Raw genomic sequence first — 16904 nt, forward strand, 5'->3', positions numbered from 1 at the left:
TATTTTGAAATGAAAACATTATATCAAGGTACGATTCAAGAAGATTGGCTCCAGGGCGCGCATCCGCGCATGCGAGACGTGACTAGTGGATCCTACGACTCTCCAGCGCGCGTCACGCACAAAACATGTATGAGGGTGTTTGCGTTTTGTTTACAATGTGTTTTATTTACTTTGTTCAAAAAAACCAAAACAAACCGTCCTGCATGTTTTGTGCATACATGCATTGGCAATAGATTGTTATTGTAGGATCGACTAGTCACGACTCGCGTGCGCGTGCGCAATAGCAGGTGTGTGCGCATATTAATGGCGGTGAATTCGAACGTGTGAAAAAAAGGTAAATTTCAACATTTCTCTCGTTCAACACCCGACAAAGCATAAACCACAAAATTCACCTTTATTCTGTAATTCTATCTCCAGAAAATCGAAAAATACAAGTTATTCGCTGAAAAATTCTGCGCCAGAAATCGCAAAAGAAGCCAAAACCATTTCACAGCTGATGTCTTCTGCTGAATCGCAGACATTTTCGAACAAGGTAAGGCAAAGAGATTTCCTTTTAATTGGCTTTCGCTTGTTTCAATAAAGACAAAACAAAACACTAACATGCTTTTGCTTTTGTTCAGACTTCGTTACTACTAATTTTTATAATTTCAGCATTCGTTTATTATTGTTTTCAAACGTATTTCTGCCAAATGTCATTTATAAAACATGTTTAAAGAAAAAGGGTGTGGATGCAGTCACGCCCCTCACCTTCGAAAATGTGTTTTTTAGTGAAAGGTTTCTAAGGAAACGTGTCTGTTTATTATTACATGTGTGTTTATATAGATGTCTGTAGGTATATAACGTGTGTATTTGTCTTTCTATAGCTCGAGAGAGAGAGAGAAAGTTGTAATGGAATTGAAGGCTTGTAATGGCTGTGGAGTATCTCTGGGTCAGTTCGTCGTACTTTATATTGTCTGATATCGTCTTTAAATCACATTTCACCTTCCAACACTTATAACCCCTCCTGAATCTCAATATTTCGTCGTTTTTTTGGCTTTCGGACACCTCAGTGTTTGTCCATCCATCGACATGCACAAATCTTGCGGTCCTCCATTTTGTTCTCTTCTGGATCCTTTCTTGGTCTACGCCTTTCAAACACGCGCGAAACAATTTCCAGTGGGAGGAGGGGGAGCCTGTTGAGCCTTGTGTTTTTTTGTATTTGTTTTTTTTCTCTTGCTTTGTATCGGAGGGGAATGGGTGGAGGGGGTGTCTGAGAAGGTGGGTGGGGTGGGGTGGGACGGGGTGTATGGCTTGGGGTTCTAATTCAATCTGTCCTTTCTTCCTCTTCCTTCAGCTACCATCCACTGTTCTTTGTTTCTCTTTTCTTCCTGTTGCACCATCTCCGGCCCCTTTCTAACTTCTTCCTCTGCAGAGGCCTTTTTTAGCAACATTTAAAGCAACGAGGGGTTCTGCCCTCCACCCCCACCCCCACTCTCAACACTACATCTCCAATGGTCACCGCTTCCACCATATTTTCAGTGGTTCTGCCAATACCCAATATGATTAGGTCCAATGTTTGCTCTTTCCATACACAATTTTCTGTTTTCGTGGCCTGCAGGACGGCTATTTCTTCTTTACTTCCGAGAAGAACAGCCGCCACAACCCAAGCCACATCTGTTTCTGGTGGGATTCTCTCCACCCTAATCCTGGAAGTCCTTCTTCCAAGATATGTAGGTTACTGTGGTTACAGCATATTCTTTTGCCTTTCCTGCCTTCTTGAACCACAATTGTTCCAAATCTGCTTCCTCTGCCTCAACGTTTTCAATTTTCCTTTCTTCCACTGAGTACACCTTATATATTTACTGTTTTCTTACCCATATTTTCCAATACTTTCTGGAGTAGGGACAACTTAGCATCACCACCGATCCTACGTGCCATCTTCTCATATTTCTCCATGTTTGTCAGGTCCACCTCCTTTTTTGTGACTTCTGTCACTTCAGCAAATCTTTCTTCTTCCTTAAACACTTGTCCATTCTATCAACTGCTCGTACGAGCCACTCCTCCGAAGAGGACAATTCGGACTCCCTAAGGTCTGAATAGAACATGTTCCTTACTGTTGGCATTGTTGATCCTGCTTAAGGCGGAGAGAAAGCACAAGACAGTCGACCCCTCCTCACACAATCAACAAATACACCAACACTATGTAAAAGCGTGAGAGGAAATGGGAAAGAAGAAAGAGAGCGAATGTCTTAATTCTCCTGCTTAAATAGTCGTTGCCGATGGGAGTCTTGCCGATGAGAGTCTTGCTGTTGTATTAGATTGATAGATAGAGAGATATTGATATATGTAAATATATATGTGTGTATATATTTAAGTGCAAGATCTCAGGATCAAGGTGTAGGAAGTGAGTAAGCTTCAAGCAGTCCATAGTAGAAAGTATAAAAAGCAACTTTGAAGAACATTAGTGGTTTATTGTCAAAGAAGATTGTAAATGTTTTCAAAAATTAGGGAACAGAGGAGATAAAATCACCAGCAGAACCTCAGAAATAGTAATTAGCCTAACGAGGGGTACTCCACTAGCTACTGATAAGGGTGAATACACCTTAGTTAAATGAAGGTTACATTGTTGTCAAAATATCTCAAGAGAATAAGGTTCTGCTAGCTGGGAGACATATGTTACTGGGATTTTCACCTGTTCCAATCCTTAAATTTGCATGTGTCTGTAGTTATATGTGTGTTTGTGCATGTGTGTGTGTGTGTGTGTGTGTGTGTGTGTACATGTATGTAGAAGAGAAGAGATGAGAAAGGAATAAACGATCATCTTCTGAACTTTCTAGGATGATTGCTCCTTCCTTTGTCATTCCTTTTCTTATTACTGCTCCCTACTTGACTAATGTGTCATTCTGGTGTATATTCAGTTTCACACCAGGTTATTTGGATCTCAATGCCTTAGCAATATATTCTTTTACTTGTTTCAATCATTTTGATTGTGGCCACGCTGGAGCACCACCATTTAGTCAAAGAAATGGACCCCGGGACTTATTCTTTGCAAGCCTAGTACTTCTGTTGGTCTCTTTTAATGTATTTTAATTATCATGTGCTTTTCAAGAGGCTTTTATAATTGAAGATTTCAACTTCACAATTCAGTCTTAATTCACTGTGAGATACACGTTTCAAGGTTGTATTAATGTCCAACAGAAGTGTACCCCAACACCGTAACTTTGTTTCCTCATAGCTGCATGCAACAAACATGAATATTTGAAGATAAAATTCTTTACAAATGGAGTAGATTACAATTGTATCTGGATTTGTTGTGAAAAAAAGTTTTGAAGGAGGGTGAAAAGAGGAGTTTCAGATAAATCACCCATGGGTTGTGAATAAAAATAGGGAAACAGAATACTTTGAGAGAAAAACCCCACCCTTTTTTTTTTTTAAAGCTAATTTCAATAAGGCAAACCCCCATCTGTGTCATAAACAGATTCACTGTAGACACAATAAACATATGGTCCTGTGATATTGGACTGGGGTGGAACAGTTCTCCACTATCTACTTGAAGCTCTTCTATAGGCACTGTACTAAAAATAGCAACCCTTTATATTCTTAAGGTAGTGATATACAAAAAAGAAAACTTAATAAATTTATCATACAGACAGAGACATGGCTGTGTGGGAAAGAAACTAATTTTGTAATCTCATGGCTTCAAGTTCAGTCCCACTGCATAGCACCTTGGGAAAGCGTGTGTATATATATATACATATATATATTGATTGAAGTGTACAGTATTATAGTACTATGTATCCATTGTGGCCATCCTTACCAGTCGGTTTTGCACTTGGGGCTTAATAGGTTGTTAGATAACAGTCCAATTATGTAACCCTGCACTCTTCAGAGCAGCTCTACTGTCTGTTTTGTATGGTTTCTATGACTGAATGCCCTTCCTAACTAATGCCAGCCACTTTACAGAGTGAACTGAGTTCCTTTTTATGTGGTGCCCATGCACATATGTTAGTACATTACAATATTAGAGAAGTATTTCAGTTGATTTCACCAATCAGGCTCCCACACAACAGCAGAAAATCCCAATCCTGGTGCTTGTTAGAAGAAGGGCTCGTGCAAACAAAGAAGATTGTGCTGAAATGGATTTGTTGTATATATATAATATATATACATGGGTTGCATGGAGGCAAAGTGACTGAGTCCCTTTCAAGTGTTGGGCCTCATGGAGGCAATGACTGAGAAGACCCATCAAGCTGAGCAAAACCGCAGTTGTGGCAGATACTGGTACAGTACAAATTGGCATGTAAGGGCATCCAGCTATAGAAAACCATGCCAAATCAGAGAGGAGCCTGGTGCAGCCTTCCAGTGTGCCAACCCAGTCAAACCATCCAACCCATACCAGCATGGACAATGGATGCTAAATGATGATGATGATGACACACACACAATAAATACATATGTGTGTATACATATATATATATATATATATATATATATATATATATATATATATATATATATATATATATATATATATATATATATATACATACATATAATTATATATATATATTTCGTTTTTTTGGATTTGGTTCCCAAGACTTATTTTATGTCATTTCGTGTGTTGAAGCATCTTCTGTTGTGTCTGGGGAGAGTCATTTTCTTATTGTGCCTTCAAATTTAACACTCACCGGTAACATTTCCACTTATTTCTTATTTTAATTTTCCTAAAACTTTCGTTGCGTCTTGCAAACTTATCAATAGTCTTGACTCTGTCCGTTATTTATGCATGTGTGTGTCTCAGTGTGTGTGTATGTATGCATTCATGTGTGTGTATGTATGTCTGTGTGTGTGTGCATATGTATATATGTATGTATGGGTGTGTATGCATACATGTATGCATGTAGGTATTCTGCATATTCCTGTGTTTGTGTGTGTTTTTATGTATGTGTGTGCATGTGTGTATATGTATGTACCTCTGTCTCCTTGTGTGTGCATGTCTGAGTGTGTGTGTGTGTGTGTTTTGCTGCTATGTACCATGTTTTTATGTATGGGTGTACATCTCCATATGTGTGGACATGTGTCTTTGTGTGAAGTAAAGTGTGTGTGTATATATGTGGTCATGTGTTTCAGTGTCTATGTGCATATGTGGTTGTCTGTTCATATACCCTATGTACCTACCCGTCTGTATGTAGACCTGTTGGTTTACATATACATACATGTGCATGCACACACACACACACATACACCCACACACACAGACATACATACATCTATCTGCATAAAAGCCCATATATACACGCATGAAAGAAATCATGCTTACATGTTTGCATTAATATGAATGCTTGTGATATCCTAACGATGTCACATGGTTAAATAGATGCTGCATATTCACCTCCCATTTGAGCTCAGAATGTAAAGATGGACAAACTGCACTTAGCAATTTGGTCTCAGGACCAACAGTTCTGTCAGCTTGCTGCCTTATATGTACACACATACACGCGCACACACACACACACGGAGGCTTCTTCCATTTTCCATCTATCAAATCCACTCACAAGCCTGTAGTAAAAAACACTTGCCCAAGGTACCACATGGTGAAACTGAACCCAGAACTATGTGGTTGTGTGTGTGTGTGTGCATATATGTATGTATGTATGTATGTAAGTGTATAATGAAAAAAAACTGAGTGGTTGGGATAGTGTTTTCAAAGAGATGGAGAGAGAGAGAGAGAGAGAGAGAGAGATGGGTGTAGCTGATTGGCCAGTTTAGTGATCGCTTTGATGGCCAACAAAAAACAACAACAATAACAACAGAAACATTAATAGCAACAACGACAAAAAGTGTATTATGTGTACATATATCTGTGTATATATATACATATATATGTGTGTGTGTATACGTATATATATATATATATATATATATATATATATATATATATATGTGCATACATATACATATATATTATGTGCATCTATATGGGTATATATATATGTGTTTGTGTATGTATCTATGAATTATTGTGTATATGTATATATATGTGTGTACATATATATATACATATACACAATATGTATACACACACACATACATACATACATTTATATAGATACATATACATACATGTATATATACACACACACACGTATATACATATATATGCATACACACATATATACACATACATATATGAGTTTATGTATGCATGTATATATTTAAATATATATACACATATATGTATGCACACACATATGTATATCTGTATGTATGTATGTATGTGTGTGTGTATATATATATATATATGTATGCATGTATGTATATGTGCATTGTCCTTGAATCTGCATACACAGAAAACCAGGAGCTGAAAGGAAATACACTGGACATAGAAGGGGTCCGATGGTGTGAGCCAAGAGAGAGAGGATTGTGTTGCTATGGAGACGTGAAGAACACGGAGGAGAGGGGGGCAGTTGTAGAAGGGGAGACGTCTGATGACCAAAGCAATTGGAAACAGTTGAAGACGGAGACAAAGAAAGGCTTAGGAGACCATGTGGTGAAGACTGACTGTAAGATGGTGCTTCTCATGGAGGGGATGGTCACGGAATGGGGGTCGGGGTCGGGGTTGGTGACTGGTGGTGTTGAAGAAGTCCTGAATAGCAAAGACCCTCACCAGAATAGCAAATAGGCCAACTTCAATGTCACAAGAAGGACCGTGAGGACGTATACTGAGAGGTATATCATCACAGAACAAATAAAATGGGTGGCTTTATTAGCAATTTGAACCTACAACCAAATTCAATAGAAGTCACCAAAGTGAGTGAGGCTAGTGACCAGCATCAGCTGTTGCTAGAGACAACAGTTAAAGCAACTCGAAAGCCACCAAAGCACTGAGCTTTTGAGGTTTTTAAGTTGTTTTAACTGTTGTCTCTAGCAATACCCTCTGTCACTTTTCTCACCTTTTACTTAATACAGTCATTAGACTGTTGCCATGCTGGAGCACCGCCTTGAATAACTTTTAGTCAAATGAACTGGCCCCAGTATTTATGTTTGTGTTAAGCGTGGTATATATTCTATCAGTTGCTTTTGCCAAACTGCTAAGTTACGAAGACATAAACACATATATATATATATATATACAAGCACATGACAGGCTTCTTTCAGTTTCCATCTACCAAATCCACTCATGTAGTTGGGAAGCAAGCTTCTTACCACATTGTCACACCTACACCTATATATATACATACATATTTCTCAGCCCAAGAATTACAGCGTGATGTGCTGCTTGACTGGTTCCCCCTCTCTCTCTCTCTCTTTATATATATATATATATATATGATGATGATGATCTTTTCTCCCGCCATGCCTCTGTCTACCCCTCCATCCTCTCTCTCTCTCGTAGTTTTTCCTTAAGGTCTTCAGGTTCTGGCTATATATAAATGAGAAACCCATTCTAAATTATCTCGCTGACATACTACGATGAAATGTCCAAGATGCAGATAAGATAGAGATTTTTTATTTATTTACGGCCTCAAACATCTCATACCTTCGCGCTTTAGTTTGCCCTCTATTATTTATCTTGTTTCTCTCCATGAAATTCAATTGAATTCAGTTGTTGTCTTAAATTCATACTTATTCATTTTCTAAGCTTCCTAAATTCATGCTACGTTATATTCTACTCACCTAGAATTCATTGCTCTTTTAAAAATTACGATTTATGCATTGTTGTCTCTCAAATATTTAAAATCTACAATTAAGAGCCCTATCTACTCGCTGGCGGTAACCCGCCCTCCCACCCCCTCCACCGGAAGTTCATTCCTCTGTCATCCTGTCAACCTCGGCTGTCTCCCGGAACCCATCTAGTGGCCTTGGCCATCCTCTCCCCTACCTTTGGGTAGCGCATTAAGTTTGAGAAATGTTTGCAGGTTGTAGGTACTGTTTTGCTTATGAATTCTTCCAATTGCAAGTTTTCTTTTCAGGTACACGACACTGCTTTTCCCCTTCCCAGGCTACAGGCCCACACCCCCAACACCCATACTGTTAGGATTGGCACTCTCAACGTCGGCACGCTGAAAGGTAGATCTGGTGAAATTGTTGAGATGCTTGAACGGAGTCGCGTAGATATGTGCTGCATCCAGGAAGTAAGATGGAGAGGAGGTTCTGCGAGGTTCCTCACAGGCAAAGAACACAGGTACAAGATTTTCTGGGCAGGGAACACTGACGGGGTCGGGGGCGTAGGAATACTTCTAGCGAAGAAATGGGTGGATAAGGTAATCGAGGTCGTTAGAGTAAGTGACAGAGTACTTAAGATCAGACTAGTGCTTCATCATAGATTAGCTACTGTCATCTCAGCCTATGCACCTCAACCGGGGCTACCAGATGGTCTGAAAGACCAATTCTATGACACCCTCTTGCAAACTACCTCGTCGACGAGTGACAGGGACCTTCTCTTTGTGGCTGGAGACTTCAACGGTCATGTCGGACGTCGTGCTGGAGGCTTCCATGGCATACAAGGAGGCTATGGCTTCGGTTCCCGCAATGAGGAGGGAACCAGACTGCTGGAGTTCTGTGATGCAACCGATCTTATGGTCTGCAATACCAACTTCAGGAAACCTGCCAGTCACCTAGTCACCTACCGCTCCGGCAGACACTCTAGCCAAATCGACTACATCCTCGCCAGAAATAGGGAAAGAGAGCGGCTTATAAATGCCAAAACCTACCCTGGCGAAGAATGTACCCCACAACATAGATTAGTAGTTAGCGACTTTGGGATCAAGGCAAAATGGGTGCCCAGAATTAGACAGGCTTGGAGGAGAAGGGTGTGGAAGCTTAAAGACCCTGCAAACGGACAGAGACTTAGAGACAAGTTACTTGAAGCATTTAACGAAATAGAAGGGGATATAGCATCATACAACGTGTGAAGACAATTGGAGATTTCTGCGGGACAACCTGTTGAAAGCCACCAACCAGATTTGTGGGTGGTGTAAGGTCCCCTCCCAACCCAGAGTAACGTGGTGGTGGAACAAGGAGGTAGACAGGGCTATTAGACAAAAGAAACAGGCTTGGAAGGACTGGAAGAACGGTGGTAGCAGGGAATTGTACCAATGTGCCAGAAGGGAGGCTAGGTGACAGGTTTATTTAGCCAGAGGGGAAGCAGATAAGGAAAGATTTGCCAATGTTCTGCGCCGTGAGGACCAAAGACTCGAGGTATTTCGTGTTGCAAGACAGTGTAGGAGAGAGAATAGTGATGTTGTAGGAGAGAAATGTGTTCGCATGGATGATGGTACGCTTGCATTAAATGAGGATGCAAAGAAAGAGGTCTGGAGATGCCACTACGATAGATTGCTTAATAAAGAGAATGAATGGGAGAAAGAGAGCCTGCCGTATGTCGACCCAATAGAGGGACCAGCTATCCGAGTTGATAGTACCAGGGTAGATAAAGCAATTAAGAGTATGAAGACCGGGAAAGCCCCCGGCCCATCAGGAATCACTGCAGAGATGCTCAAAATATCTGGCAGTGTTGGCTATAGCCTAGTCACCCGTATTACGAACCAGGTGATACACGAAGGAGTCATACCCAATGACTGGTGTAGCAGCATCATAGTCAACTGCTACAAAGGTAAAGGTGACGCTTTAGATACAAATAATTACAGAGGCATCAAGCTGCTAGATCAGGTTATGAAAGTTACAGAGAGGGTCATAGCCCAACTAATTAGGGAGCGAATCAATTTAGATGAGATGCAGTTTGGGTTCGTGCCAGGTAAAAGCACTACTGATGCTTTATTTCTAGTGAGACAGTTGCAGGAGAAATACCTAGCTAAGGATAAACCTCTGTACCTGGCTTTCGTTGACATGGAGAAAGCCTTTGACAGGGTCCCCCGATCCCTTATCTGGTGGTCAATGATGAAACTTGGGATAGAAGAATGGTTAGTGAGAGCTGTGCGAGCCATGTACAGAGATGCTGCCAGTAAGGTGAGGGTTGGAAATGAGTACAGCAATGAATTCCGGGTAGAGGTAGGGGTCCACCAAGGTTCCGTCCTCAGCCCCCTCTTATTTATCATAGTCCTCCAGGCAATCACAGAGGAGTTCAAGACAGGTTGCCCCTGGGAGCTCCTCTATGCTGATGACCTTGCCCTAATTGCGGAGTCACTATCAGAACTAGAGGAGAAGTTTCAGGTGTGGAAGCAAGGTCTAGAATTGAAGGGCCTTAGAGTCAACCTAGCTAAAACCAAAATCCTAATAAGTAGGAAGGTAGATAAAACACAAACCCCTTCAGGTAGATGGCCCTGCTCAGTATGTAGAAAAGGAGTAGGTAGTAACTCTATAAGATGTACCCGGTGCAAGCTATGGACACATAAGAGGTGCAGCAACATCAAAGGCAGGTTAACTAGCAAGTTAGTTTTTGTTTGTGGCAGATGTTCAGGTGCAATAAAGACTGTAAACAAACAGGAAACAACTTCTATCTCATTCCAGGGTGAAAAACTAGAGGTAGTCGATAGCTTCCGCTATCTGGGCGACCAAGTTAGTAGTGGGGGTGGGTGCGCTGAAAGTGTAGCTGCTAGAATAAGAATAGCCTGGGCAAAGTTTAGAGAGCTCTTACCCCTGCTGACGACAAAGGGACTCTCACTCAGAGTAAAAGGCAGACTGTATGACGCATGCGTACGAACAACCATGCTACATGGCAGTGAAACATGGGCTGTAACTGCTGAGGACATACGTAAGCTCGCAAGGAATGAAGCCAGTATGCTCCGTTGGATGTGTAATGTCAATGTGAATACCCGTCAGAGTGTAAGTATCTTGAGAGAAAAGCTGAACATTAGAAGCATCAGTTGTGGCGTGCAAGAGAGACGATTGCGCTGGTATGGACATGTGGTGAGAATGGAGGAGGATAGCTGCGTGAAAAAGTGCCACACCCTAACAGTTGAGGGAACCCGTGGAAGAGGTAGGCCCAGGAAGACCTGGGCTGAGGTGTTGAGGCAAGACCTTCGTACATTGGGCCTCACCGAGGCGATGACTACTGACCGAGACCTTTGGAAATGTGCTGTGCGTGAGAAGACCCGGCAAGCCAAGTGAGATCGCTGCCAGTGCCCCTGGACTGGCTCTTGTGCGGGTGGCACATAAAAGACACCATTTTGAGCGTGGCCGTTGCCAGTACCGCCTGACTGGCCTTCATAGGATTTTCGAGCGAGATCGTTGCCAGTGCCCCTGGACTGGCTCTTGTACGGGTGGCACATAAAAGACACCATTTTGAGCGTGGCCATTGCCAGAACCGCCTGACTGGCCTTCGTGCAGGTGACACGTAAAAGCACCCACTACACTCTCTGAGTGGTTGGCGTTAGGAAGGGCATCCAGCTGTAGAAACTCTGCCAAATCAGACTGGAGCCTGGTGTTGCCATCCGGTTTCACCAGTCCTCAGTCAAATCGTCCAACCCATGCTAGCATGGAAAGCGGACGTTAAACGATGATGATGATGATGATGATGATGATATATATATATATATATATATATATATATATATATATATATATATATATATATACATAGATATATTCACTCCCTCACACCCTCTCCCCTCATACACGGCTTTTTTTTTCTCGAAGCGTCTTGAAGTACACAGAGGAAGCTATAAATAAGGCCTTGTAAATACTGAGTTGAGAAAACTATTTTGGACCCCAAAAAAAAACAAATCAGTTTCTAAAATGCTTTGGTCCAATGGTAGAACATCTGTCATGTTCAAAGATGTGGGTTTGAGTCTCACTGGCAGCCTCTTTGATTTTTACTCTCCAAATAGTTTCCATGTTTCTATTTATTAGCTTCACGTTTGTGCTTCGAAATCCACCATTTCCAAAAAAAAGGGATTCTTTTACATTCGTTGAAAAATTTATTACAAGAAGGCAAAGCTGTGTGGTCAGGAAGACCCCTTTGTAGCCAGTTGGTTTTGGGTTCAGTCCCACTGTGTGGTACCTTGGCTAAGTCTTTTATACTATACTGTCAGACCAATCAATGCCTTAGACATGAATTTTGTAGATGGAAACTGGAAGGAAGCCTATTCTACTGGGTTGGCCATGTGATTCAGATACCAAGTAGCCAGTTCCCAAAGATGGTCCTCTTCAGCAAGATTCAGACTGGAAGTTGGCCCCGTCGACTTTCGAAAGTTTGTTTTGCTGCAGGTCTCAAGTGGTCTCTCATTTTACGTAGTATCCTTCCCAATTGGTGAGGGTCCCTGGCTGTTAATTGGAAGCCATGCAAGTCCATGTGCTTTTACCTGTCTCTTCTCAAAGCTCGTTACTCCAGCGTTCACCACATCAGCTCGTTAAGTCTCAACAGTCCTCACCGTTTGTTTTTACTGTTTTGTTCTTGTTGTTCTGTTTTGTTACCACTTTAACCTTCTGCGGGAAGGACTGTTTTAACGAAGTCTCATCTGGTCCCTGCCTTTGAAATGCGGAGTATATAAAACAGGGGGCAGCTGATGAAGGGAATGTTCTTTATGTTGCCTGTTTCGTTTCTCTGTTTGTTTCTTTCGATGTTCATTGTTTGTGTCTTTTTTATGTTCTCGTTTCTCTTTTTGTTCACATTTCTTTGATGCCCTGTACCAATATATGCATGTATATATATATACATATATAAGTAGGCATGTACATGTATGTGTGTATATATGCATATACTTATATGTTGCTTTCCAGAATTCTTTGCTACCAGCATAAATAAGTTATTGATAAAATGGCAAAATTGTGTTGATGATTTAGGTGCATTCTTTGATTAACTGCATTGCTTTTCGTTGAGATAAAGTAAAATAAACTTTCAGTTCAAAATCGGATCATTTCATTCTTAACGACCTGATATAATGTAGCCCTGTACGTTTACTTTAAATCCACAGGTGGGTCGTGAGTGGAACACCTTTGTTCATTGAACAGCCGTATCAGGGTTGGCCTAGGGCTAAACAATCACAACACCCACAGATTTCCATAACAATACAATCATTGGCATTTGGGGTGGCCACCAGTTGCAAACAGATGGTGCACTTTGAGTGCAAACATGTACACACACTTTTACTGTCCTTGTTGTTTTTGTTGTTGTTGTTGGTGGTGGTGGTGGCGGCGGTGGTGGTGGGGTGTTGTCCCTGTTTGGTGTCAATGTTGTTTTCTTTGTCTTTCATGGATTATTTAATGAAATATATTTATACGTACATAGACGCATACACAAACACACTCACACACTTATATTCATACAAGCATACACAGATACATATATAGAGTTACTCATACATTCACATGTACACACACACACACACACATTCATACACATACCTATATATATCTTGCATTCATGCATACACACACAGTACATGCATACATGTATAGTGACATGCAATGACATTAACTCCCACATACATGTTAGTCAATACACACACAGCCTGGAAGACTTCCTAAAAAAAAAAAAAAACCATATATCACAACACCACCACCACCACCACTACCACCTCAGCCACCACTGTCACCACTACCAACACCACTACAAGTGCTGCAACATATACCATCACAAAATTGCCACCAGAACTACCACCACCACCACCACCACCACTGCCACCGCCCTACTCGCTACTCACTTCATAACCACTGCTACTATCACCTAAGCTGCAACTCCTACTTTCACCACCACCACTTTCCACCACAAACCAATGAGGGAGATCCGCGACTACTAACTACATTATTAGAAATAGCAGCTAAATCTCCCTCAAATCACACCCTACTCCTCTCTTATGTATGGACCAATGTGGGAGGCATCTACATGGTAGCTAGAGCTGGGAGAAATAGCAGCCAAATCTCCCTGAAATGGCTCCCATTTTAGAAATAGTTACATTGTATAAACAAAATTTTAGGGGAAAGGCAAGATGGTCACAGCTGGAGTGTCTGCTGTGACTGGATTGACCTGGGACTAAACTACCACCACCACCACCACCATGTTGTTATTATTCATGTCAACATTTCCATGGCAACAGAAAACTGTTCACACACAACACGGTGGGGGAGGTCAGTGTGTGTGTGTGTGTGTGTGTGTGTGTGTTTATCTGGTGCCTGGTGGTGATGGAGACATCCTGTTCTATAAGTGTCACTGTTGGTTTTTCGTTGTTTAACCCTAGGCCAGCCTCGGTGGAGAAGGTCTATGACCACAGATGCCTCAACCATGACCATCTCATATTTAGAAGTGCATGACTTCAGGTGTCCTCCTTTCTTTATTGAAGAAGTTCAGAAGTGAGGTGAGGATCATTTAGCTGTTATTTTCAGCAGATAGAGCAACCATACAACAGCTCTCATTTCCCTGTGCCTGGTTTCAGCTGCAGTCAGAGTCTTGACTTATGATCAAAGGGTTTCCATCCTTGACCATCCAACATGATCTCGTGTTTTTTGAAGACAGCAATGTGGTGTGATTTTGAGGGAGATTTGTCTGCTATTTCTAAATGAAGACCAGTTCCCACATGTGAGCTGATTTGTGTCAGGAGCAGTGGGGAGAGGCAGGGTGATGGGGTGGGGGGCAGATATCGTGTGCTTATGTTGTCATTTTGCTCCAGCTAAACCCTGAGTAAGCAGAAGTATGATCACAGGCAATCCAGTTGTGACTATCCCCTCTGTCTCCGATGTTTAGGGAGCCAAAGCTCCCATTAGCAAGTAAGCATGATTTGTAGGAGATTGTGGAGTGAAGGAGGAATTGCGAGAAAGAGAAGAGACGTGGATTGGTTTGTCGAGGTAGGGTGAGGGCAAAATGTTCTTGTTATGTGTTGGAACATCCAGGTTGGGGGGGGGGGGGCTAGCAGATGGCAATACTAGAGTGAGAGAAGGCATGTGGGTAGAATACACAGGTCGGGGGCAAGCAGAGAGTAAGGATACAGTGGCCCTGGGCCAAGAGGACGACAAGATTGGGGAGTGAGAGGTAATCATAATGCGTGAGAAAGAGATGTAGTTTGGTTCATTGTGTAAGAAGTTTTCTTGTTAAGTGTAGGTGGGACACACACCACTTGTAGAACTCAGTTTCACTGATGTGGGTGGGACAGATTGAAGGATGTGCTGAAACGATTGTCATGTTGAATAAAAGATTCTAAATCCATCTTCTGTTTCTTTTATCAACAATAAACACAACAAACATTGTGGGTTTCCTGACATAAATCCAGTGAAAATTGTAGAGTTTCTGTGGAGGATGACATCAGGTAGCCTGAAATGGTGAATGTGCTTTGACTGACATAAGAATAGGCATATACTCAAAGTCCAAATAGTTACATGTGTGTGTGTATATATGCATCTGTGTGTGTATATATGCATCTGTGTGCGTGTGTATATATATATTTATATATATATATATATATATAGCAGTGTATATGTCTGTGTGTGTATATATATATATATATATATATATATATATATATGTATATATATAACTTTTATGAGTAATATTCTAAAAGAATATATAATTGAACTTATGTTGAGTGCTCAATTATCTTGAGCAAATAAATGTGTATATATGTGATTTTATATTATTAATTCATCAATAATATATTTAGGAAATCAATATTTAGTATTTCAAAAGATATATATCCAACATAACATGGTAGCATAATAAATTTAAAAGTTTCAAACATAAAAATAAAAATATGGAATATAAATATCGATACATATAAAAATCTAAAAATAGATAAATATATGTTTAAATATATATGCGTATAAAAATTTATGTGTAAATAAGCATGAATATTATGTTTATTTTTATGTTTTAAACTTTTAAATTTATTATGCTACCATGTTATGTTGGATATATATCTTTTGAAATACTAAATATTGATTTTCTAAATATATTATTGATGAATTAATAATATATATATATATATATATATATATATATGTATACCCATGCACTTTTACACCCTGATGTGGGCTGATGCAAACAAACAGCCAAAGAAACTGAGTCAGTGACTGCGTGCTCGTGTATGTATGTGTGTATCTGTGTTCTACATGATACGGGGAGGGGGGACAGTTATGTGGTGGTGGTGGTGTGGGGGGATCATGTTTCAAGTGAGACTGGGAAGGAAGTTGAGGCAGGGTAACCCACATAGACGCCCCCCCCCCCCTTGCCACCCCATTCCGATGGTGGGACAGACCCAGACACACACACACACCACCGACAAGGAGTTCATATGGGGTGGGGGGGTAAGTATTGGGTGGCTGGTGAGGTGGGAGTGGGGGCTAAGGAATGCCCAGCAAACACATTAACATATACTCACTCCCTCACACACACACACCTACCCAAGCAGCCAGAAAGGCAGAAACACACACAAAACCAAGTCTTAAAAGCTGAGGAAGCTCTGACCTGATGTGAGTTCTTTTTACTTGCTAAAAATAGCAGTCAAATTTCCCCTGTCACAAGTTGAAAAGAAGAACACATAGCATCATGGGCTTGTTGATAGAAGAAGAAATGGGGGGGGGGGTCAAAGATGGAACCCTTATGACTAAAGCTCTGCTCAGGCTGGTTTAGCCTGGGGCTAAACGAATACAACATTTCCATGGAGCGCACAGGCATATATACACATACGTATATAAACAAGCACTCCTTTGTTTACAACGACAAGTGTTCCGGTTGATCTGATTGACGGAACAACCTCCTTCAATTGGATCAGTGCCCTACACACACCTGCACCCTTAACATAGTTCTCAGGAGAATTCAGTGTCACACAGAATGGGACAGGATTGGTCCTTTGAAATACAAGTACGACTCTTTTTTGCCGGCTGAGTGGACTGGGGCAATGCAAAATAGAGTGTCTTGCTCAAGGATACAACGCACCATTAAGGATCGAATTGTTGACCGTATGATTGTAAGCTCAACACCCTAATCAGTAAGCCATGTGCCTTCACCATATATATCATCATCATCATCATCATCATCG

General features: G+C 41.1%; 1 long non-coding RNA gene across 1 annotated transcript in view; it reads left to right on the plus strand.

Annotated features, from left to right (window-relative positions):
- Positions 1–340: 340 nt before the first annotated feature.
- The window catches only part of LOC149129219 (uncharacterized), a 93257-nt gene continuing 76693 nt past the window's right edge, over positions 341–16904 (plus strand). Inside the window, exon 1 of the long non-coding RNA XR_016240212.1 lies at positions 341–532. This is a non-coding gene — a long non-coding RNA (uncharacterized LOC149129219). The remainder of the gene's footprint in view (positions 533–16904) is intronic.

The sequence above is a fragment of the Octopus bimaculoides genome, unplaced genomic scaffold (genome assembly GCF_046866305.1).
Source record: "Octopus bimaculoides isolate indiv1 unplaced genomic scaffold, ASM4686630v1 contig99, whole genome shotgun sequence".
Lineage (NCBI taxonomy): Eukaryota > Metazoa > Mollusca > Cephalopoda > Octopoda > Octopodidae > Octopus > Octopus bimaculoides.